Source organism: Pinus tabuliformis, chromosome 6 (genome assembly GCF_031772625.1).
Source record: "Pinus tabuliformis cultivar Carrire ecotype Pingquan chromosome 6, CPIR1, whole genome shotgun sequence".
Classification (NCBI taxonomy): Eukaryota; Viridiplantae; Streptophyta; class Pinopsida; order Pinales; family Pinaceae; genus Pinus; species Pinus tabuliformis.
Window position 1 is genome coordinate 1,272,870,126 of NC_142292.1, and position 25,339 is coordinate 1,272,895,464.

At 43.3% G+C, this 25,339-nt stretch overlaps 1 protein-coding gene and 1 pseudogene across 4 annotated transcripts in view; both read left to right on the forward strand.

The window, feature by feature from the left end:
• LOC149263294 (Transducin/WD40 repeat-like superfamily protein) overlaps window positions 1–25,339 on the forward strand; it is a 403,412-nt gene that overhangs the window by 374,349 nt on the left and 3,724 nt on the right. The gene's annotated exons all lie outside the window — the stretch shown is intronic.
• Window positions 23,093–25,189, forward strand: LOC149263296 (phosphatidylinositol 4-kinase beta 1 pseudogene; annotated as a pseudogene).

Below are 25,339 nucleotides of genomic sequence, written 5' to 3' on the forward strand. Positions count from 1 at the left end.
AAGATTCCTCCAGAAGTGCTCTTCCGGTCTGATAGACTCCTTGCTCAATTTGCATCTGTGAAGCCCTAAATCTTCACTCCCTCTATCCGTCTGTACCACAATCCACACTGAGATGTGCCTCTGAGGTATCTTAGCACATGCTTCGCCGCCTTCCAAAACAGCTTGGTAGGCTGAACCATAGCTTGACTCAGCTGGTTCACCGCAAAGCACAAATCTGATCGTGTGTTCACTAGATACATCAATCAACCCACAAGTTGCGATAAACAGTAGCATCTACTACCTCACCTGAAGTAGCATCCTCCTTCCTCTAGTTACCAGTTAGAGGAGTCTGCATGGGCTTGCACTTTTCCATGTGGAATCACCTGAGTATTTCATTGGCATACTTGCCTTGAGACACAAACACTTCTATGCCTAGAAAGTAGTGCATAAGACCCATGTCTTTCATCTCGAACTCTCTTGCAAGGTCCTCCTTGCAAGACTTGATCAATTGATCATCACTTGTCAAAATCAGATCATCCACATAAAGAACAATGATCAATGGCTTACCTTCTACCATGATGTGGTAAAGGTTCGCATTTGCTTCACTCTTGGTGAAGCCCAACCCAATGAAATCCCTGTCGATCCTGGTGTACCAAGCACGAGGTGTTTGCTTCAGCCCGTACAAAGCCCTATTGAGTCGGCACACATGCGACTCACGATCGAAGGTCTCAAAACCTTCCGGCTGCTCAATGTACAGCTCTTCCTCAATCTTCCCATTGAGGAATGTAGTCTTCACATCCATCTGATGGATCTTCCAACCCATCTGAGTTGATAGTGCCAACATCGATATGATAGATGAGTACCTTGATATAGGAGCAAAAGTCTCATCGTAGTTGATCCCCTCGACCTGTGAGAAACCACGGGCAACAAACCTTGCCTTATGTTTCTCAACACTGCGATCAGCTGCCTGCTTTACCTTGTAAAGCCATCAGGAACTCAGTGGTCCTGAGGTCTTGGGACAACATCCCAAACATAGTTCCAAACGATGGAGTCGTACTCCTCCACCATAGCATCAACCCAGACTGGTTGTTGCATTGCTTCCTCGAATGAAGAAAGTTCAGACTCTACACACTCCCCAACCAGGGCCATATAACCAGTGTACCACTCGGGTGAGCTCCTCTGTCTGTGCTAAGAAGATGGCTGTCCCACATTCTCTCACACATCCATCATCAACTTGTCAGCTTCCCTTGAGCATTTTCGCCCATCTCTGGAAGACTCAGCATTAGTGGATGTCTCCACTCCTGGATCCTCTGCATGCGGCTGCTCCGCATCAGTCTAAGGCTCCTCCTCCTTAGGAACTGAAAGTTCCTCCTCTGCATGCAACTTGAGCTCCCTCTCAAGGGAGACTCGCATGGCTTTCTGCTCGTCGAACTTCAGATCTCTGTGCACCACTGTCCTCTAACTAGTAGGCAGAAACACCCGATAGTTGTGGGGTGCATCAGTGTACCCCACAAGTATCCCCAACTCAGCTGTTGGATCTAGATTTTTTCGGGCATCTTTGGTCACATGGCAATAAACCGATGATTCAAAGATCCTGAAATGATTGACATCTGGTCTCTACCCTGAAAAGGCCTCCATAGGTGTCTTCATTCCCAGTATACGGTTGGGGCTTCTATTCTGCAAGTATACTGCTGTATTGCATGCCTCAACCCACAAATGAAGTGGTAGGCTTTGGTCATGCAACATCGCTCGTGCTGCTCCCACTATCGATCTATTCTTCCTTTCGACCACCCCATTCTGCTGTGGGTTATGGGGTGCCGTCAACTCCCATTTAATTCCTTATACTGCGCAGAAGTCCTTAAACTGTTGGGAGACATACTCTCCACCATTGTCGCTACGCAAGGCCCTTATTTTCTTTTCAGATTATTTCTCTGCTAAGGCTTTAAACTCACAAAACCTTTAGAAGGTTTGATCCTTCTTCTGCATAAAGTAGATCCAACATCTACGAGAAAAATCATCAATAAAAGTAACATAGTAGCATTGTTTAGCAGTGGAGGCTGTAGAGAATGGTCCACACACATCTGTGTGAACTCGCTCCAGGATTGCTCCAAGTCTGTTGTCTCGATCCTGAGAGGAAGATTTTGCATACTTACCCAAGGTACAACCTTTGCATGTATCTGTTTGCTCCAGTTTTCCCTTGGGAAGTCTGGTAGAAATCTGCTGCATGATCTTCAAGGCCCCATGGTGCAAGTGGCCCAATCTTCTATGCCATAGCTCGCCAACATCTTGGCTCTGCACCAACTCTGCTTTGGAACTCAATGCAGCACAGTCGTCTACCTCCAACTTGTAGAGATTCTTAACTCGAATCCCAATCCTCTTGGTCTGTCCAGTGCCGATATGCCTCAGGAATACCTTTCCTTTACTAAAGACTACATCATAGCCTTTGTCTTCCAGCATAGCGACGGACACAAGATTCTTCTTCAGACCCGGTACATACTTTACATTAGTCAGGGTGAGAGGAGCTCCATGCTCCCTATGAAACACAACCATACCTTCACCTGAAACACAGTACTTTCCATCATCTCCCATCTCGATCCGCATTTGGAGATCCTTCTCCTCCAAAGTATTGAAAAGATTCTCGTTGCCGGTCATGTGGAATGAAGCTCCATTGTCCAGGTACCAAACACATCCCACCATCGATGAAACCATGCATGTGATGAGGGAGAAATCCAATTCGAACTGTGAGGCCAGTGCCTCACCATCTGATCCCTTCGAGGATCCCTTCTTAGATTTCTTCTATGGACAATTCATAGCATAATGGCCCACCTCATGACAATGAAAGCATCTCACTTTCGATTTTTCAAACTTCTTCCCACCATGGGAAGCACTGGATTTGGAATGGGACGCCTTCCCTTTCCCTTTCCTCGTCTAATTCGCTAAGGCTAGATTTTCTTCATCATCTTGCTTTGATGAAGATCCATCTTTGGTGCTTATTCTTATCTCCTCCTGCATCAGATCCGACCAAAGTCGTTCCGAATCTGGCAGTTTCTCTCTTCCATTTACCGAGTCTTGGTAGCTATGCCAGCTCTTAGGAAGACCAAGGAGAGCAAGACTCACCATGTCATCATTGGCTGCCATGATCCCTACACTTCCAAGCTCATCTCTGCAAGTGGTGAGCTTGTTCAGATATGTAGAGATCGTGTCGCCCTTTTCGCACTTGATTTTCCGAAGCTTGTCTTTCAGCGCCAACTTCCTCTGATCACTGCTGTTCTGATATAGATCTTTCAATGTTTTCCACATTGAAAACCGTGTCTCCTTCTCATGGAGGCTCGAGACAGTGTGGTCTCAAACTCCCTCCAGGAGGATTCTCCTTGCTCTAGCCACACATTTCTTCCATTCCGCCAATTCTTGGGCATTAGCTGTTGCTGGCTTGGGGACTTCTTGATCAATGAAGTCCTCTAGACTGTTGTCCTCTAATACCGTTTCCATGCGATCCTTCCAGGCTATATAATTCGAGCTGCCACCAAGGGCATACTGGAGTCTCAAACCGCTGAACGCCATTGGTGAAATTGAGAAGTGATAAGAACTCGATTTCCATAATCAGGAACTTCAAACTTCGAACTTCTCCCTTCTTTGTATATTGTTCTTCGCTTTGATCACCTTTGCTCTGATACCATGTAGAATTTCCCACTGTAGATCACCTGATAATGCAATATACTAAAGAAAAATACTTGATCTACTTTTACAAACAAACCTGTGGAAGCTTAATCGATTTTGAGCAAGAACAAATAGAACACATAAAATAGAGAATGAGAAAGCAATCACACATGAACACAGAAGAATACTCTGGGGAAAGCCTTAGCTAAAAACCCCGATCTCTGTATTATCATACAATTGGAAATATGTCTTGAATACACAAAGATTTAGCTCACAAGCTATCCATCTCTTAGTACAATCCCTCAATACAACTCATAGACTGAATAAACACAACATATGCCTTCCTCCAATCCTCCAAGCCTTCTATTTCCTTGCACAGTTTCTCCTGGGGTCCAATGCTACCACCTGTGTGAATTGGCCTCTCACACAACTCACCAAACTCAGAAGTAACTGCGCAATCTCCAAGGAATGAATTCCTTCTGCATGCAAGAGATATCCTCAATGGAATATTCCTGCAACTGATAGTACACTGTCCCATCATCTTATCTCAATTAGGTCTCTGACTGAACTGACATGCATGAGTTATTTATGAGAGAATATTCAGTTATCTGAAGTGCAGTAGTTACATGCATGTATGCATTAACTAACTGAACTCACAATTAGTTCCACAAACTGTTGGAACTAATCTAACTGGACTTAACTCAGTTAACTGAGCTAACTAATTACAACTCAAAGTACAACTCATCTTGATCTCCTTAATCAAGGGACAACTTCCTCAATCAAAGGGGAAACTGTTGCATGTCTTCACATAGATTTCATGTTTGATTTTCTACAAGTAATTAACTCAGAGGAATTAAATAATTATCTTACGAACAACGACTAAGATCAAATTCGAATTTTAATTCTCAATTTTAGTTCAGGGACTAACTAAAATTGGAATGTATCCCAAAATGCTCTTTATAGCAGTGCTATTTTTAGCATTTATTGTTGCTATTTTCAACACCAAACACAATAGTTATATATTATGACAATAAATGTGGGATACATCTTGCAAAAAGTCCTGTATTTCATGATAAGTCCAAGCATATTGAGATAAAGTATTACAATATGACAAGTCTGGAAAAAGAAAGGGGAAGCATTTGACATATTCAGAGATTTCAGGGCTCTGATTGAAAATCAAACTAGAAAGCTTATCAAAGCTTTCAGATATGATAACGGGGGAGAATTCACATCCAATAATTTTAATGCTCCTCTAGTGTAAGAGGGAGTTAGGTTTTGAATTTGAAATGGAAGACCTTGGTTTGATGCATTACTTTCTAGGTCTAGAGGTCTAGCAAAGACCTGGTGAAATTTATCTTTCTCAAGGAAAATATGTTGTTAAGCTTCTTGAAAGATGGTAGAATGTAAGTCCATGCATACTCATATGGAAATTTACTTTAAAAACTTATGTGGCCAAGCTACAGGATCTAATCTGGCAAATCCCATAGAGTATAGAAAGCTCATTGGTGCTTTGATATTTTTGGTAAACACTAGGCCTAACATATGCTTTGCTGTAAACACTTTAAGTCAACACATGATTGATTCCTTTCATGCCCACTGGATTGTTGCAAAACATGTACTCAGATACTTGCATGGAACTATGAATCTAGGATTGAAATACATTGCTAAAAATGTAAGACTTCATCGATATACTGATGCTGATTGGGCTGGTCACTCTGTTGATGGAAGGAGAACGCTGGTTGCTGCTTTAGCTTGAGATCTACCATGATCTCTTAGATGAGTAGTAAGAAAAGTCTGTTGCACTGAGTACAACTGACGCTGAAGACATCGTTGCTAGCATGGCGAGCTGTGAGGCAGTTTAATTGAGAAATCTTTTTTGTGAACTATTTGAGCAAGTTCCAAACACAATAGTTATATATTGTCACAATAAAAGTGGGATTCGTCTTGCAGAATATCCTATCTTTCATGACAAGTCCAAGCATATTGTGATAAAGTATTACAATATGACAAGTCTGGTAAAAGAAACAGGAGACATTTGACATGTTCAGAGATTTCGGGGCTCTGATTGAAAATCAAACTAGAAAGATTATCAAAGCTTTCAGATTTGATAATGGGGGAGAATTCACCTCCAATGATTTTAATGATCTTTGCAAAAACATCAGAATAAATAAAGAAACCATTGTGTCGTACAATCCACAACAAAATGGTGTGGTTGAGACGAAGAACAAAACCATTGTGGAAGCAATCAGAGTCATTCTGAATGATCAAAAGATAGTTAAGTTTCTGTGGGGAAAAGCTGCAAATAATAATGTTTATGTGCAAAACAAAACTCCTTATCAGGCCTTAGACAATAATACTTCTGAAGAAGTCTTCACTGGTGAAAGGCCCGAGGTGAGTCAATTGAGAATCTTTGGTTGTCATGTGTACTTCGATGTGCCGAAAGAGAAAAGGAACAAACTGGAAGCTTCAGGTAGGAAAGGTACATTTGTTGGTTATTGTGATGAAGATGTAACTCTTGGAAAAGCAAGAGACTCTCCTCCTCCGGCCATTGTTGAAAGACAAGCTGTTAATGAAAACGAGGTTGTATCTGAGTCTAAATTGGAACCTGAGAATGAGCTTGCTGATAATCCCATGGGTTCTATGGATCCTCAAGATCCTCCACCACATGATCCTCCTACCAGAAAGAGATCACTATAGTGTGGAAGAATCAAGGGAAATTAGGTGTAGTGTGATTCTTCTTGACTTGATAACAATTTGTGGAGTCTTTTTACTTTGTCTTGTTAGCTTAATCTTCTTCTTCTTCTTATTAATGCATGTGTGTGTACTTCATCAAATTGCTATCAAAAGCATAAGAACAAGAACACAAGCTGTTGGCTCTCTACCAGGGCCAAAACCTCTCTCCTCTTGAGAGGAAAACCCTTTAGTAAGTTTCTCTTATTGAAGCTTCTTATTGATCAATGACAAACCCTAGACCCTTGACTAGAATGTCCTCCAAGCACAAGTCAAGTCCTTCCTTTCTACACTTTGTTCTCCGACACTTCCTTCTTCCAACACTTCATTTTCTGACACTTCGTCCTCCTTCCAACTGTTGTTAGATCTTGTTTCACTTACTCTAGAAGTGATGCTTCTCTTCTATACTTAGAGATATCCTTCACTTATGTCGACACTTTCCTTCTTTCAACCAAACAAGATCCTTCTTGAGATGTACACTGAAGTGACTGTATAGCATCCCTAGATTCTCACACATGTGATAGGAAACCTTGCAGATTAGGGTCCTTTCATCTTCGCTTGAGAGAGCCTTACCTTCGCTTGAGTAGGAGGCCTTATAGGCCTAACTTTCTAGCCCAACCAATGATGAATATGTGACTGTGATCTTACTGCTGATATGACCGTAGAATGTCCTTCATTTTCTCGCACGTGTGACTATATTTACCCTAGAAAACAACCTCCAACCTTCGCTTATACTTTCCCTTACTTCGCTGCACTAGAGGCTTCTCTTCTTCGCTTTCTCTTCACCTTAGATTCGTCTTCCTTGCTCGCTGATTTCAGAGGAATGAGTGCATTATATTTAGAGGAGTGGACAACCTCTATATATAGAGGACTGTCCCTCCTTTAGGCCGACTTGACATATATATAGCTCATATTGCTTCTTTGATGGTGTCACATGCTTGGAGGAGACTTGACTTTGCTTGGAGGTGACTTCTTTGACTATAATACATAAGTATACCTATAGTAACATGCCCTTAAGGTCTTCAACATTTTCTTTTGACTATTTGACTCACCTATAGCACTTTAATATGTGCTAGACCTATTTCAATGAGCAAGAAACTCATTGACATATATTATAAAAATTATATTTCTTTTCTTGAATAAATACAAATATTAAAAGTACATTTACGAAGACCGAACCTAGTTACATTTCCTTCAACACTCCCTCTTAACTAGGGAGGTATTCATACAACATTACAAGGTGTTTGGCTATGTTTCAATCTTGAAGAATTTACATAAGAGAAACCGGATTGGTAATCCATCTGTTTTAGCATCATAGTAACCAACATAGTTTCCACAACAAGGAAGATTAGATTCTTATCTTTAATCCTTTATAATTAGGTAGAAAATAATGTCTGTAGTTATTTTTCCTTTATTATAATATTAAATAATTATTTATTTATTTAATTTATTATTTTATCTATTTATTATATTATTATTATTAATTTTTTTTTGATATATTATTATTATTCTAAAAAGTTATTCCTCCTTTGTCTTATGAAGTTATATTTTCTGATATTTCTCATCGGAATATTGTTTATTATTCCCTTCCTCAAAATCATGAATTTGATATAATCCTTTATATATATTTATGAATATCTTATTCCCTATTGAATCTAAAGTTAATTTTATGATTTTAATTTATATATATATATATTTTAAATTATTTAGTTATAAAAAATAACTTTTTAAATTAATTAGTTAAAATTAAATAATATATATATATATATATATATTTCCCTTTTCCTCTCCAGGTCAAATATAGTCGTTTCCTTATAGCTATTAGGATGACATGTCTTCCTATTTATCCTGCTCCCTTGATTTGATTCTTCATCTTGTCTTGAAGATGAACCACACTGCTTGGTTCAAAACGCGTCGACCAAAATCTTCCAATGTGATTTCTTCCGAAAATGTTTTTAATATTCAAGATATGGATCACAGAAGCTTGAATGCTTTGTCTTGTAAGATCTACTCCATAGCCCTTGAGCATATCGGCAAGATTTTCCTAAACAAGGAAAATATGAAAAGAAATGTTATTAGCATCTAATACAAACTCTTCTAGATAAGAGGAGGAAACCAAATATAAAAAAGATGATACAAGGAATAAGATACTTATTGTAATATCCCTTATCAGGGGTATCCCTCAAACACAAGCAAACTCCAACCAGAGATGGACTGGGAGGGCGTTTACCAGATATGTCGCCTCTAAAAAGAGGACGAGATATGGAGGCTACCTGGCCCTCTCCAGACTCTGTCTAAGAGTATAGGAGAAAAACACACAAGTGGTATAGTAGCCGAGAAGCTCAAAGAGATAAAAATAACAGTAGTGCAACATACAATAATGTATACATGGAATATAAGCAGATACTCGAGAAATGCAGAGAGAAATGCTAAGCCATTTTATTATACTGAGTAATGGAAATAGTACAAGAGGTGATTAGAAAGATGGCACCTCGACTTGCACAAGGCAAGTGAAGAAACACACTCATAATGGTAAGGAAATGGCCTCTCTCTGAACTGTGTCCAAGCTGTTGGAGAACTGCTGTGCTGCTGCTACTGCTGGAATCAACTGAGGATTTGGGGCTGTTCCTCTCCTTAGAAAATGTTGAAACTCTGGAATCAGCCTCTGCTCAATAAACCCAGAAAAGCCCAGAAAGCTTTTTTAAAATAGCTGATCCTCGAAAATCACCCCCTTGAGGATCTACGCTATCCCTCAAGGCTCTGCGATGCTCTTGAAGAGAATCCTCCAAAACTCTACCCAGGACTCTGCCAAAATCCTCCAATATGCAAGGGTTGATCCCTTGCTCAATCTCCAAGCTCAAATCCTCCACATAAACCCAATCTGGAGCTCCTACCAAAAGAGACTGCGTCCTCCCCTCTCAAGACTGCGCAGTCATCGAAATGCTCAGTTCCTCCTCAACTCCAGAGATCACTCGTGCAAAATACTGATGAAACTACCTTGTCCGAGCAGGCACTTGAAATCCCTCGGGGCTAAGGGTGAGATCTTCGAACAGAGACACTTGATGCACTAAACAGTGTTGCAGACAGGCTAAACAGCCAGCGTGCTCTAAGTCGAAGTGACTAGCTCAAATGCAACATAATCCGATGCCCAAATGAGGAGGCTCCTCTCTCCTTTATAGCGTTGGCCTCTCTTAAACCCTAAGGCCCACCTCCTCCAACATAGCCTCTCTCTTGCCACGTGCTCCTTCATCTACGCAGTCCCTCCAAGTGTCTACGTGGGCCCCCTTCTCTACGTGGTGCTTTGGCCCCCTTGGCTCCCCTTTTTAAGTTACAATGTTGTGCTCTAGGGAGTGACTTTATTCAAAAAGTGAGTTACGCCCCCCTTTCCTCACCTTTTTATTTATAAATAACTATAGAAGGCAAAATTGAGCAAAATCGAATATTCCAATTAGCCATGAATATTCCTAATTAGCCATGGCTAATTAGGAATATTACAGTCTCCCTCGGCAAAATGTTGCTTGTCCTCAAGCAACTGAAGTGATGGATGCTGCAAAATTTTCTCACTCTCCCAGGTGGCATCCTCATCTGGTAAGTTCTTCCACCTCACCAAGAATTCTCGGACCGTCCTGCTCCACAGCCGCCTCTCCCTCATATCAATAATAGCCTCTAGCTGCAACACCAAATGTCCCTCATCATCCGTGGGTGGTAGCTCATCTGTCATTATCACCTGCTGCCCCAATGCCTTCTTCAGGCATAATACATGAAAAACGTTATGAATCTTGCTGCCTTGGGGTAGCTCCAATTCATACGCAACCTGTCCAATCCTGCGTATCACCTTGTATGACCCATAAAAGTGGGGCTTGAGCTTCTCAGCTCCCTTCTGCTTTAGTGACGACTGTCGGTATGGCTGTAATCGTAGGTAGACCAAGTCCCCTACCTCAAACTGTCTCTCCACCCGACCACTATCAGCATACAACTTCTGCTGGTTCTGTAGCCATATTATCCTTGAGAGCTCGGAGGATATCCTGACTCTCTTGGATCTAAATCTTGGCTCTCGGAGCCTTGCTAGCACCAAACATCACGTCAGCAAAAGATAAAGGATGATATCCATACAAAGCATAGAATGGTGACATACCAATGGACATGTGATGTGTAGTGTTGTAGCAGTACTCCCCCAGATGCAGCCACTTCAGCCATGCTCGCTTCTGCCCACTGACATAGTTACGCAATTAGCCCTCCAGCCACTTGTTAACTATCTCTGTCTGCCCGTTCGTCTATGGGTGATAACTGGTACTTGGTGTCAACTCTGTCCCCACCAACCGAAGAAGCTCCTGCCAAAACCCACCCATGAAACGGTTGTCCCTGTCACTGATGATGGTCTTAGGAAGACCATGTAGCCTGAAGACCTCTCTGAAGAACAGCTTGGCCACCTGCGCTGCTGTATAGTGTGCAAATATGGCGAAAAAGTGTGCATACTTTGTCAGTTGATCAACGACGACAAAGATACAATCCTTGCCCTGCACCATGGGCAACCCTGTGATGAAGTCCATCGAAATACACTCCCATTTCCCCTCCGGAATGGGAAGAGGCTGCGATAATCCTGCGGGATAGCTCATCTCCCCCTTGTTCCTCTGGCAAATATCGCACTCCTGGATATGCTGGAGTACGTCCTCCTTGAGGCCCTTCCATGAGAACGTCTCTCTAATGGCCCTGTAGGTTTTGGTAAACCCCTGATGGTGAATCATGTGATGCCTGAAGTATCTTCTTCTTGAGTTGAGATCCCTTAGTCAAGAAGATCCAGTCCCTATAGTAGATGATCTCATCGACTACCCTGTACCTGTCATATGCCACCGGCCCATCCAGAACCTCACATGCCAATCTGTCCTTGGAGTACTCTACGAAGAGTCGAGCCCTCCAGTCTGTGTCCAAGCTCATAAGAGACAACGTGGCTAGTCTACGTGAAAGGGCATCTGCTACCACATTGTTCTTACCCTTTACATACTCAATGTCAAAGTCATATGCTTGGATCTTACTGATCCACTTCTGCTGCCTCTCCTGTAGCTGTTTCTGCTCCAAAAAGAACCTGAGGCTGTTGTGATCAGTCCTCACCCTGAACCTGTTACCCACTAAATACTGCCGGAATTTGGCTAATGCATGCATAATGGTTAGCATCTCCTTGTCGTATATAGAATACAACCTCTCGTGCGGAAGGAGCTTCCAGCTCTCAAAGGCTATAGGTTGACTCCCTGCATCAACACTGCGCCGATCCCCTCACCCGACACATCACACTCCAGAACAAATGGCTGTGAGAAATCTGACAATACAAGGACTAGACAGCTGCTCATAACCTCCTTGAGCTTGTCAAAGGCTCTCTGCGCTGTATCCGACCAACTGAATGCCCCCTTCTTCGTCAAATCTGTCAGGGGTGCAGCAAGCTGTGAGAAACTCTTGACGAACTTCCGGTAGTAAGTACAAATGCCAATGAATCCTCGTAGTTCTGTCACGTTCCTCGGCTCCGGCCAATCTCTGATGGCCCTGATCTTCTCCTCGTGGACTCTCACTCCGTCCACTCCTATGATGTGTCCCAAGTACAACATCTTTGTCAACCCAAACACACACTTGGAGAGCTTGGTATAGAACTGCTGCTCCTCCAAGATGCGCAACATTGTTTCAATGTGCTGGAGATGCTCCTCCCAAGTCTTGCTGTAAATGAGAATATCCTCAAAGAACACCAACACAAAATTCCTTAAGTGACTGCGGAAGATGTGATTCATGCAGGATTGGAATGTAGCTGGGGCGTTGGTTAGCCCAAAGGGCATCACCAGAAACTCAAAGTGCCGATAGTGACACCTGAAGGCAGTCTTGGGAATGTCCTCACGCGAATCTGATGGTACCCAGATCTCAAATAATCTTTGAGAAGAACCATGCTCCTCTCAACTCATCCATCAACTCATCGATCCTGGGTATGGGGTACCTGTTCTTCAGGGTCTTCTTGTTCAGGGCCCTGTAGTCAATGCACATCCTCAATGTGCCGTCCTTCTTCCTCAACAACACCACGGAAGAAGCAAAAGGCCTCGTGCTCGGCCGAATGTGCCCAAGAGTCAGCAACTCCTGAATGGCCTGTTCAATCTCATCACGATAGGCCTTGGGATGCCTATAGTCCCTGCCTCTGATGCACGCAGCTCCACTGCCCACTCTACGTCTCCCTTCCGCAAGACTGCCTCCATCCGATGAGCCGAAACACTCTGAGGCGGATATGAGTGCTGTCCCCGTATCTTCTCATGCCTCCCTGTCTTCTCATCATCCCACTCCATCTCTAGGGCCTTCCAATCTGTTGTGACCTTCCCTAGAGTGATAAGCCATTGAACACCCAGTATCATGTTGGTGTCTAGAATATTGACCATGAAAAAGTGGTTAGTCAGTGTGTAGGCACCCATCGTCACTGATAACTCTGGGACATAACGAGCACACACCATGGTCTGATCTCCTGGGACCAAAACTGAAAAGCCATCGAAGCTCTCTGTCTGTATACCTCTCCGCTCAACCCTCTGTGCATCGATGAAGTTGTGGGTTGCCCCACTGTCAACCAAAATTTATACTCGTTGGCCACGTACCGTCCCCCGTATGCGCAGCGTCAAATACTTGGGAACTCCTCGCGATGCTGTAAGGGCCCCTCCGGTAGGTGCAAAAGCTGCACCACCTGCTGCTGCTGGTGGAGGTGGCAAAGGATATTGCGCGACATGACTATCTCCTACCTCCACTCATCCTCCTCATCCTCTTCCCCGCTGCTCTCGGAGAAGACCTCAATAAAATGTGCTTTTCCAGTAGCACATCTATGTCTCGGTGCCTGTTATCACCCCAAGAAACTCTTCTAGGTTGTATCTCAGAGATGCTCAGGAACATTACAAACTCAACAAAATGTTGGAAATGGATGAATGGAAGGAATGATGCATATTCAAGCCAGATAACCACTTCTACTATGCTTAACCCTAGACATGGGTGAACACCCCCAGACTACAAGGCTTTAGACCACCAATTACTCACAGTTTGAGGATTAAGTGAACATGGAGAATACTGAGCACACCAGTAGATGCACAAGACCATGTGATGGCCGGCTGCAACCAGTGAAGAGTTCTGCAAATCTATTTCCTAATGCACAGACAGGATGACAGCTCTCTGGCACTAAGTAAATAGAAACCTGCATAGCAAATTCAATGATACATACTAGATTCTAACACAGAGGTGGGATGACAGCCCCTCTAATGCTAAACATCAAGAGCACATGAAAAATACATAACAGGCACAACCTAGAACAGAGTAGAAATGGAAAGTGAGCAATTGACAGCGAAAGAAGCTTGTATTAGCTGAAAATGAAGACCAGACGGTGCAGGTATCACAGTAGTTACAGTCTCCAGAAGTTGAACCTTACATCAAAACTACAACCATCAACCCCCATCCCATCTCTCTTCTGGGTATCTATAGAGTTTTATTACAAAAATTCTCTGCTATGCTATGTGTGGAGGGGTCATAATTGACCACCAACCACCTTAACTCTCTGATAGAATCTCTGCTACAAACTGCATGCTTTAATGAACAAAATTGGCCTTTTGAGATACTCTGCTGTCCTTCTCGAGCAGGTGGAGTGTTAATTGAAAGAAGCTCCATATCTGATAAATGCCTTTAACTGCTCGAGGTTTGTACTTTCCTTCCTTGACCGTGCTGTCTCTTGAAAGAGGTAGTTGAAGATTTAATACAAACAGTACAGGGACTGGTTATGGTCGTCCTTCGGATGCACAAAGAAACTAAGGAGCTTGGACTTCTTGGCGGGCAGACGAACTGAATGGAAAAATGAGGCTGACCGTCGGATTGTATAATTGAACGGTGGAGATCGGTTTACAAGAGGAATCGGGGGATGTGAGATCGAGATAGATGCAGGCCGTAGGATCTCATGCAAGCCGATCCAACGGTGATCGGGGGCGGAAGCTGCGCGGGGATTTAATGGCTGGGAGAATTGTTTCAAGCAGCGGGCGGTATTCCCCGCACCACTTATGGGAGGGACGCGGTAAACGTACACGGCCGCATGATCACAATCATCGCGTGACACGTGGCGGATGGGACAGGCGGAAAACCGCTTTCCCCGCGGGTTAACGAGTGGGCAGCTCATGCGATTGGGAGGTGCGAACACCATTGGATCACGCGACGGACGGTCGGATGGCGGGGGAAACAAGCGGAGTTTAATGCACAGGGAACAAGGCGGAGACCGTTCGATGAAGCGGTAGATGATCGGATGGTGGAAACTTGATCGCACGGATCTTGATTGATGTGATGGGAAAGGACCCACGAATAGCGCGCTGTCATATGATCACGGTTATATGATTGTTTGAACTCGGCGCCCGGGGCTAAGGAAATATGGGTTATACAGAGTTTAGAGGAACAAAATAGAGGCAGCAGGGTGAAAGGAAGTAAGCAGGGAATAGGGAAAGGCGAGGATAACCAGTGCAGATCATCTCTGAGCCAGCAACCAAGGACCGAGCTTATTCCTCCTCCTCGAAAATCAGCAACATGTAGCAGAGCTAACACTGGCTCCTTCTGGGGATGAGATCCTCCCTGTGAGGTCTCAAGAACTGCAGACCAATGCAATCATTAAAGCTTGAGAACATAAATCTTCAAAAACTAGCCATCTGCTGGGCCATCAAAACTGTTTCTCCTCCTCTCGACTGGTTTATCAAAGAGCTGCAAAACTGGATTTATTTGATCATCTACCTCAAAAAGTTTAGGGCATTTGGGCTCATTCGGTAGATATGGATCAAATTTCTTCCCCTTTCTGTATACTCTCATCCTTGGATGTTCTTCATGGGAGCCTTTGTACACCTGTTGGATAACAATGAATGCTGTGTACTTCTTTGTGTTATCTGTGGCTTGCACAATTAATATAAATGGTGTACCAATGTGTTCATGTGTAGAGGACACAAAGACATCATTTTCTCTTGCATCTTGCTTAGAACAGTCTTCATCCAAGGAGGAGTCCCAAAATTGTGCACCCTCTTCCTCTGTCATCTGCCAAGCTGACCTTCAAATATTGTGGAGGCCCCCAGGGCAGGCTTAAGAATATTAAGATTGAGATTATCAGTATTAGCCTTGGGCATGGAGTTATGACCTGCCTCAGTGCCTGATGGGCAATTATGAGGGATTGTCACTTGAACAGACAGAGAAGCATAAGATGATGGGAAGCTTCCTCCTCCCTTATTGATCACTGTGCAGGGGACAAAAGCAGGCTGGCTAATTTGCAAATTTGCATAGTCATTGGAAGATGGGCTGGCTTTAGGCTCAGATTCTTTGAGGATGAAGGGATCTGCTGCTACTTGCTTCTGCTGATGAGCTTGTTGTTCTGCAGGTACAACAAACTGATGAGCAGTGCCTTTGGATAATGCTTCTTCATAGGCAGCTCTGGTTAGGAAAGGGGCACTGCCCTTATCTTCCAAACCACGAACCTCATCCTCTTCTTCATATTGCTCTTTTTCCATGACTATATTCTGAAAAAGGGTTTTCACCCTCGTCTTCATTTGTATCTCTGCTTCTTTACAGAATCTGCAACTACTCCTGTGCTCCTCTATATGGATTTGGCTTTGGAAGAGTAAAGGAACAAGGAGCTCCTGCTTCCTGAGAATACTGCTCAGCCTCAAATCTGGAAACTTCAGAGGCAAATAGCTCTATCATCCTAGCCAATTTATCGATCTTAGGATCAGAGGATAATGAGGACTCACCTCCTTGTCTTCTCCTTTCAGCATCACCTTCGAGTCTTTCTACAACGATGATGTTTGCTTCTACTGCAAAGGCTGCATCTTGCATATCAGCCAAAGAAGCACATCTTCTTTCTCTTAACAACAGGCAGAACTGAGAATCAAAGGCATTGGCATAAGTGAGCATAGCAGAAGTAGGAGTGGGTTTCACTTCATATGGTATTCTGTTGTACAAATGGTTGAATCTCTTGTTGAAACCAGACCGCAGCCCACCATCTTCTCTCTGCAAGTTCCCAAATTCAGTATGATAATAGAGCAGATCTTTATTATCCCCCTAGTGCTTTAGGAACACGTCATCTAAGGCCTCAATATCTGAGCTATAGACCTAGGGGGTAATTCTCTGAACCATTTTCTAAACTCCCCATCTAGGCTTTGGACAAAAACCCTCATCCACACATCCTCTTCATTGATATCCAGGTTATCAGCATAGCTGTAAAAGGCCTCAAGGTGCTCTTCAGCTGTTACTCCTTCTGTACCAGTAAACTTAGGCATATATTCTTGATAATCTCCTGCAGGCATGGGATTTGAAGAGACAGGCAAGACCAAGGGTCCATACCTAGCAGCAACATTCTATCTTTGTAAGAGCTCGCTGACCTGCCATTATTGGGGTATATGAAAGGATACTGGTAGACTGAGTGGTATGGATCAATGAAAAGGATAGCAGAGATAGAGGAATATGATGGACAACACGGATGCTTCCTTGGACTGAGATCCGAAAGGGAAATGAATGAACAGGAGCTTTGTGAATCTGTAAAGCTAATTTCCTCACTAGCAGAGATACATGGGACTTTTAAGGCTTACCTGATCCTGATGCTCCTTTCTATGAAGTTTTCTTCTGCTTATCGATCTTTTTAGGGTCAGGCACTGGGACAACGGGTGATTTCTGAGGATTTCTTTGAGTGTGTCTCACAAACTGAGCCAGGACTATAATGTGGAGTCGCCAAAGGTTGGTCTTCTTCCAGTGGAGTCGCCAGATAGATGATTACAACTAGAAATGTGTCCAAACCTTGTCTATCATCAAAATCTGAAACTATGTCGTTCTCCCAGGGAAGCTGAGCTTCAATCTCCTCTCCCCAGCAATGGCGCCAATTAATGTTATCACCCCAGGAAACTCTCCTAGGTTGTATCTCAAAGATGCTCGGGAACATTACAAACTCAACAAAATGTTGGAAATGGATGAATGGAAGGAATGATGCATATTCAAGCCAGATAACCACTTCTACTATGCTTAACCCCAGACATGGGTGAACACCCCTAGACTACAAGGCTTTAGACCACCAATTACTCACAGTTTGAGGATTAAGTGAACATGGAGAATTCTGACTACACCAGTAGATGCACAAGACCATGTGATGGCCGGCTGCAACCAGTGAAGAGGTCTGCAAATCTATTTCCTAATGCACAGACAAGATGACAACTCTCTGGCACTAAATAAACAGAAACCTGCATAGCACATTCAACGATACATACTAGAGTCTAACACAGAGGTGGGATGACAACCCCTCTAATGCTAAACATCAAGAGCACATGAAAAATACATAACAGGCACAGCCTAGAACAGAGTAGAAATGGAAAGTGAGCAATTAACAGCGAAAGAAGCTTGTATTAGCTGAAAATGAAGACCAGACGGTGCAGGTATCACAGTAGTTACAGTCTCTAGAAGTTGAACCTTACATCAAAACTACAACCATCAACCCCCATCCCATCTCTCTTCTGGGTATCTATAGAGTTTTATTACAAAAATTCTCTGCTATGCTATGTGTGGAGGGGTCATAATTGACCACCAACCACCTTAACTCTCTGATAGAGTCTCTGCTACAAACTGCATGCTTTAATGAACAAAATTGGCCTTTTGAGATACTCTGCTGTCCTTCTCGAGCAGGTGGAGTGTTAGTTGAAAGAAGCTCCATATCTGATAAATGCCTTTAACTGCTCGAGGTTTGTACTTTCCTTCCTTGACCGTGTTGTCTCTTGAAAGAGGTAGTCGAAGATTTAATACAAACAGTACCGGGACTGGTTATGGTCGTCCTTCGGATGCACAGAGAAACTAAGGAGCTTGGACTTCTTGGCGGGCAGATGAACTGAATGGAAGAATGAGGCTGACCGTCGGATTGTGTAACTGAACGGTGGAGATCGGTTTACAAGAGGAATCGGGAGATGTGAGATCGGGATAGATGCAGGCCGTAGGATCTCATGCAAGCCGATCCAACGGTGATCGGGGGTGGAAGCTGCGCGGGGATTTAACAACTGAGAGAACGGTTTCAAGCGGCGGGCAGTATTCCCCGCACCACTTATGGGAGGGACGTGGTAAACGTACACGGCCGCGCGATCACAATCATCGCGCGACACGTGGCGGATGGGACAGGTGGAAAACTGCTTTCCCCGCAGGTTAACGAGTGGGCAGCCCGTGCGATTGGGAGGTGCGAACGCCGTTGGATCACGCGACGGACGGTCGGATGGCGGGGGAAACAAACATAGTTTAATGCACGGGGAACAAGGCGGAGACTGTTCGATCAAGCGGTAGATGATCGGACAGCGGAAACTTGATCGCACGGATCTTGATTGATGTGATGGGAAAGGGCCCACGAACAGCGCGTTGTCATATGATCGCAGTTATATGACCGTTTGAACTCGGCGCCCGGGGCTAAGGAAATATGGGTTATACAAAGTTTAGAGGAACAAAACAGAGGCAGCAGGGTGAAAGGAAGTAAGCGGGGAATAGGGAAAGGCGAGGATAACCAGTGCAGACTATCTCTGAGCCAACAACCAAGGACCGAGCTTATTCCTCCTCCTCGAAAATCAGCAACATGTAGCAGAGCTAACAATGCCCATGGCTCCTGATAGGTAAAGCACAACCACTTCTTCTTTAGCTCCCTCCCGGCATCATCATCAATCTGTGCTCGTCCTGGATTCCCCTTTGGAGGCGGAATCCTCATATCCTTCTCGTTATGCTGGAAAGCCTGTCTCTAGGGGTACAGTGTTTGGGTCATGGGTAAGACATCCTGTAAATCCCGGGTCTTGCTAATAGCATCCTGGAGTGTGGCTGGTCTAGTGGATCTGACTAGACCCCGAAGTGCCTCTGCTAACCCCTCAACAAACATGTAGATCCTTCGTGTCGCGGATAGATCTGGCACCATCACTGAAACCCTCAAGAAGTCTGCAATGTAGGTCTCTGGGTTCTCAGTCTGTTTGAGCCTCGTCACCTCAACAAAGTGTTATTTTGGATCCCCCCGGTCAAACCTCTCTATCAATCTCCTGGTGAACTCGGCATATGTCGTCACTATGAAGTGTCCGAGTGTAACCATTCCATGGAACCACTAGTCCTGGGCCTAACCATCCAAATGTAATGTCGCCACCTTAATGGCCTTTGTCTCCAACATCTGGTTAAGCTGGAAATAGATGTCCAGCTTCTCCACCTAAGACTTTGCCGAACTATTTGATGAGCCATCAAACGTAGGCAAGTGGAATCTACTAGCTGCGCGGTGAGTGTCTCCATCATGATAATGCGGGTATCCTCTGTGATGGTCGTGGGGTCTACTATCCCGTTGGAGTTGAACAAAGTCTCTGAATGAGAGAGCATCCCTGAACTCCTGCCCATAGGCCTGGTACTTTGCAAAATCATCGCCCATATGACCGGGCTTTGCCTCCTACTGGGCTCCGGCCCGTGTGTCTGCTCCTAGGAAAGTGGGCATGGTAGAGCGTGTAGGGGCATGTGAGGTCATCTGTTGAGTGGCACCCTGCTCTGGAAAATGGTGGGATGTACCCGATCCCTCACCAACCTGGAAAATCCGTGGGTTCTCACGCTGTCTAGCCTCCACTGTCGTGAATCTCTGCCCCATCAACTCGATTTGCCTTGACAGATCTTGCACTGATTTGAGGAGCATGTCCGCAAATCTTTTCCCGTCCTCATCTGCCATCAGATCCTCCTGCTTTGCGTCCACCACAGGCCCCTCCTGTTCTGTGTTCACCATAGGCTACCACTACTCTGTGTCCACCACCCGAACACAGTGTCCCTCTCCATAGGTGTTCTCCAACCTACGCTCAATATCTTTGTATTCCTACCTCTGTAACAGATGTAGGGCTTCTCCCTTGGTGTCATAGACTACTAGCTCCATAGGTTGGGCCAGATCTATGCTCCAATACCGCTGTAATATCCCTTATCAGGGGTATCCTCAAACACAAGCAAACTTCAAGTAGAGATGGACTGGGAGGGCGTTTACCAGATATGTCGCGATCTGGAGGCTACCTGGCCCTTTCCAAACTCTGTCTAAGAGTATAGGTGAAAAACACACAAGTGGTATAGTAGTCGGGAAGCTCAAAGAGATAAAAATAACAGTACTGCAACATACAATAATGTATATATGGAATATAAGCAGATACTCGAAAAATGCAGAGAGATGCTAAGTCATTTTATTATACTGAGTAATGGAAAGAGTACAAGAGGTGATTAGAAAGAGAGCACCTCGACTTGCACAAGGCAAGTGAAGAAACACACTCAAAATGGTAAGGAAATGGCCTCTCTCTGAACTGCGTCCAAGCTGCCGGAGAACTGTTGGAATCAAGTGAGGATTTTGGGCTGTTCCCCTCCTCAGAAGATGCTGAAACACTGGGATCAGCGTCTGCTCAATAAACCCAGGAAAGCCCAGAAAGCTTTTCTAAAATAGCTGACCCCCGAAAATCATCCCCTTGAGGATCTACGCTATCCCTCAAGGCTCTGTGCTGCCCCTAAAGAGAATCCTCCAAAACTCTACCCGGGACTCTGCCAAAATCCTCCAATATGCAAGGGATGATCCCTTGCTCAATCTCCAAGCTCAAATCCTCCACATAAACCCAATCCAGAGCTCCTACCAAAAGAGACTGCGTCCTGCCCTCTCAAGACTGCGCAGTCATCGAAATGCTCAATTCCTCCTCAACTCCAGAGATCGCTGCTCCTGCAAAATACTGATGAAACTACCTTGCCCGAGCAGGCACTCGAAGTGCCCTGGGGCTAAGGGTGAGATCTCCGAACGGAGACACTCGATGCACTAAACAGTGCTGCAGACAGGCTAAGTAGCCAGCGTGCTCTATGTCGAAGTGGCTAGCTCAAATGCAACATAATCCGATGCCCAAATGAGGAGGCTCCTCTCTCCTTTATAGCGTTGTCCTCTCTCAAACCCTAAGGCCCACCTCCTCCAACGTAGCCTCTCTCTTGCCACGTGCTCCTTCTTCATCTGTGCAGTCCCTCCAAGTGTCTACGTGGGCCCCCTTCTCTACGTGGTCCTTTGGCCCCCTTTGGCTCCCCTTTTTAAGTTACAACATTGTGCTATTAGGGAGCGGCTTTATTCAAAAAGTGAGTTACGCCCCCCTTTCCTCACCTTTTTATTTATAAATAACTATAGAAGGCAAAATTGAGCAGAATAGAATATTCCAATTCGCCATGGCTAATTAGGAATATTACACTTATCTTTGAAAAATGGTGAGGGCTCCCTCTCAATCCAATCTCGACGGATACCTATAACTTTATCAAAACAATTGAAAAATAATTTTCCAAAGCATGTTAAACCTACAAGTGCTAGAAATCAAAGCATAAAGGAAAATAATTCAAAATTTTAGAGTAGAAGGATATATAAGGGATAGATTCTTAAGAGTCTATTATGAATATAATTCATAACAAGTAAATAAATAAAATAAATATAAATATTAAATAATCAAATATTAATTAGGTTAAATAGTCATTAAGTTAAGTGAAAAGGTATGTGTTCACGAAAGGACATTTGCTTAGGTATATAAATGTGGGTCGTCATTGTAACATTCATCATCTTGTACAATTTTATGTATATTAATAAATTATTATTTTAAATACCTCGTGTATTTTTACATTCAAGCCTACAAGCTATCAATTTTTATGCTTCAGTGGTATCAGAGCCATGGCACACAATATAATCATGCGGGTCTTTGAACGTCATTCGTTGCACAATGTGCCATTGCGTTCACATCCTGAATGTGTTGAACAGTTTATTAAAATTCAAGAAGCATTTCAGCATTTAGAAAAATCCTAGGTTGCACGAAACGGGGAAATGGGTACGAGTTTCCGAAACGGGAACCGATATAAAACGCGACCTCCCCAAATTTTGGAAACGGGGAAACGCGAATATATATATATATATATATATATATATATATATATATATATATATTAGGACATTTAAGAAATATGTGCAATCATAAAGCATATATGATACATTCTAATTTATTACATTATGATAAAATTGTCAATTGTCAATGCATAAACTGTAAGTCTCTAAATTTACTCATGAATGATCACATAATGAAAATAGAAATATCCAAAATCAGCCACGAGAAATTTCTAATTTCTTGTCTCGTGCTTGATTGAGAGTCTCCTCCTACATAGTCGAATGACCCTAGTGCTCTTGATTAAATACAAGTTTCATACCCTAGTGCCCTACATGCTCTTCATTATTGGGAGTCTCCCTTGCATAGAGGGCTTGGTTCTCTTGATTAAATACAAGTTCCATACCCTAGTACATGATAAAATCCAATGGAAACATTGTAATCCCCCCAATCCTAAAATCTTGAAAAGCAGATAAGTCTGCTGGATTTTGAGTGAGATCTAAAATTCTACTTTCTCCATATGAAATCCAATGAGGGCGAAACCACTCTCAAACATCCTGAGTCATTTCATGGTAATGTTAAAAATTTAAGTAAAAGTGATATTCTCCTTTATTTTTCATTTTCATCCTTTTACTTTAAGAATTTAACATTACCATGAACTGTATATCAACACTAGGGCAAAAATTCACTTTTATAACTTTAGACAGGCATCTAGAAGCAACTAGAAGTCATTAGGATAACCTAAAAATAAATTAGAAAACAAATTAAAAATAAATAAATTTAAAAACACAAGTAACGTTTCAGTTTCCTGAAACATGGCCAGTACGGCCTGAAACGCATTTTAGGGCCATACCAAACGCGTTTCAGCGTTTCGTACTCGTTTCTGTACAGAAACGCCCCCTTGCCCTACGTTTCCTGCAACATAGGAAAAATCATTTGCAGAAGTTAAAGAATGTCGAAAGGAAATCGATAATAGGGAAGATAGCGGCCATGGAGAAACAGAGCAAGGGGAAGCATGAGAAGAAGATTTTGATTAGAATGATGATAATGAACAAGAAGATTTGATACATAATGATGAAAATGAAAAGGATATCAATCACGATGATGATCCAGATGACATTGATGATGGTGAAGAGGAAAATATTGCAGAAGAACCTAAAGAAAAAAGTGATCATGGAAATGAGGATGAGGGTTCGGATTTCTTGTCGTCCCGGAGGATATTCAAGATTCACCCAGAAGATGAGAAGATCTTGTCAACTTCTATTACAAATTGTTCCTTAAGTACCCTTGAATGTAGTCCTGGCACTGAGATTTTTTTTAAAAGACTATTTAGGGATCGTGATCAATCTGTTGAAGACTCTAAATTATTTAGTTTAAAATGGCAGTGGGAGAAGTGGCCAAAATCTCCAAGGCAGCAGAGTGACAGGTCATCTGCTAAACCACCTTTGCCAATTACATCCCAAATTCGAAAAGGCACTTACCATGTGCCTTTGGATTTTGTTCAATTACTATGTGATACATCATATGGTTTGGTAGATGTATACCCAAAGAACATCGTAAAAATGCCTTGCGGGAGTCATTGGCTGAGCTCGATTCCCAGCTGGCAGCGTCCCAAAGCGATGGAGGCATCTGCTTTCCAATGGGAAAAGGCTTGTGTTGTGTGGTACATATCCCAAGAGATGAGGCTGTTCTCTTAAATTCTAGAGAAAAGGCACCTTACCTAATTTGTGTTGAGGTTCTAAAAGGTGAGAACCAAAGCTCAAATTCACAAAACAGGGATTCTTCATCTCATAAACTTTCCCGAGGAGGAATTCCATTGGAAAATGGAGATGTGCAGTTGCAACGCCCACCTCCATGGGCATTTCCACTTTGGAATCAACATGATGTGCAGCGCAATAGCACTGATCAGATGTTAAGATCTGTTTCCCAAGCCATTGATCAAGCGATGGCACATTTATGGGAAGCCAAAGTAAAATTTGTGCATGTGAGCCTTTCTGTTGACCATCGAAGTGTTCAGGGTTCTTCAGAAAATAATGAATCAGGAGTCACATCTGTGAAGCCGGTGAATAATGATCTTCATAAACAGAGTGAACAAATGACTTCTAACAGTTTATGGGCCAAAACAGAAGATGGAGACAGATCGGGAGATGCAGGCAGCACTCATCAGGCTGGTAATAGTGAATAGTTCACTGATGAAGAATGGATAAGTGTGACTTTGACTGCAGTTCCTGGTGTTAATATGGAAGATTTAGAAGATCAAGAGCCAGCAAAAAGAAAAGAACACCGTCGTGTTCCGAGTACCATAGCAATGGCTGAAGTAAAGGTTGTTGCAGCCGAAGGAGAAGCCCCCCCGGGACTTCCTGTAAAAAAGGGTAGTCATGGTTCATCGACTACAAATTCTGAGCGTAATGATGGTGGCTAGCCCAAGGCAACAGAAGCATTAGCAGGAGAGCTATGGAGGGCTCATAACATGCCATTGATTTTGTGTCGTTGTTCTAAACTCGTGCCACTGTATATCCCTCCGTTGTCCCCGCTGGGTTACCGCTATCCAATCCAACACCTCGACCCCGCTAAAAAATTAAACACCAACTCCTTCATCTATTGCCATGACTCTACGTGTTCGCTGTCATCCCTTTCGGTTTCTCTCCTTTTCATGGTTAAGAAAATATGCTACCTGCTGTTACAACATCACACTAACAACAATCAGGCCAACAAGGAACCGAAACTGCATTCCGTAGCCTTATTAACGATTTTTTGTGACGTTTCAATCTTTCGTTGTTCGCTTTATTGGGGTTTTGTCTTGCAGGCGCTGTCAACTAGAGTGCAAGGTTCGCCGTCCCAATCCTGGTCCGATATTCAATGCTGCCAGCCGACAACCAAATTCACTGCAAACATTGCGTCAAGTCAAATAAACACCTGCATAAAAACCAGCAGGTCGATTCCACATCACGGCCATCTTTTTTTTTAAATGATTCGTTATACGGTATGGTTATAAGTGATACGGTGGGTGTGGTTATAAGTGATACGATGGGTGTTAGAATGATGCGGTGTGACGGATTATA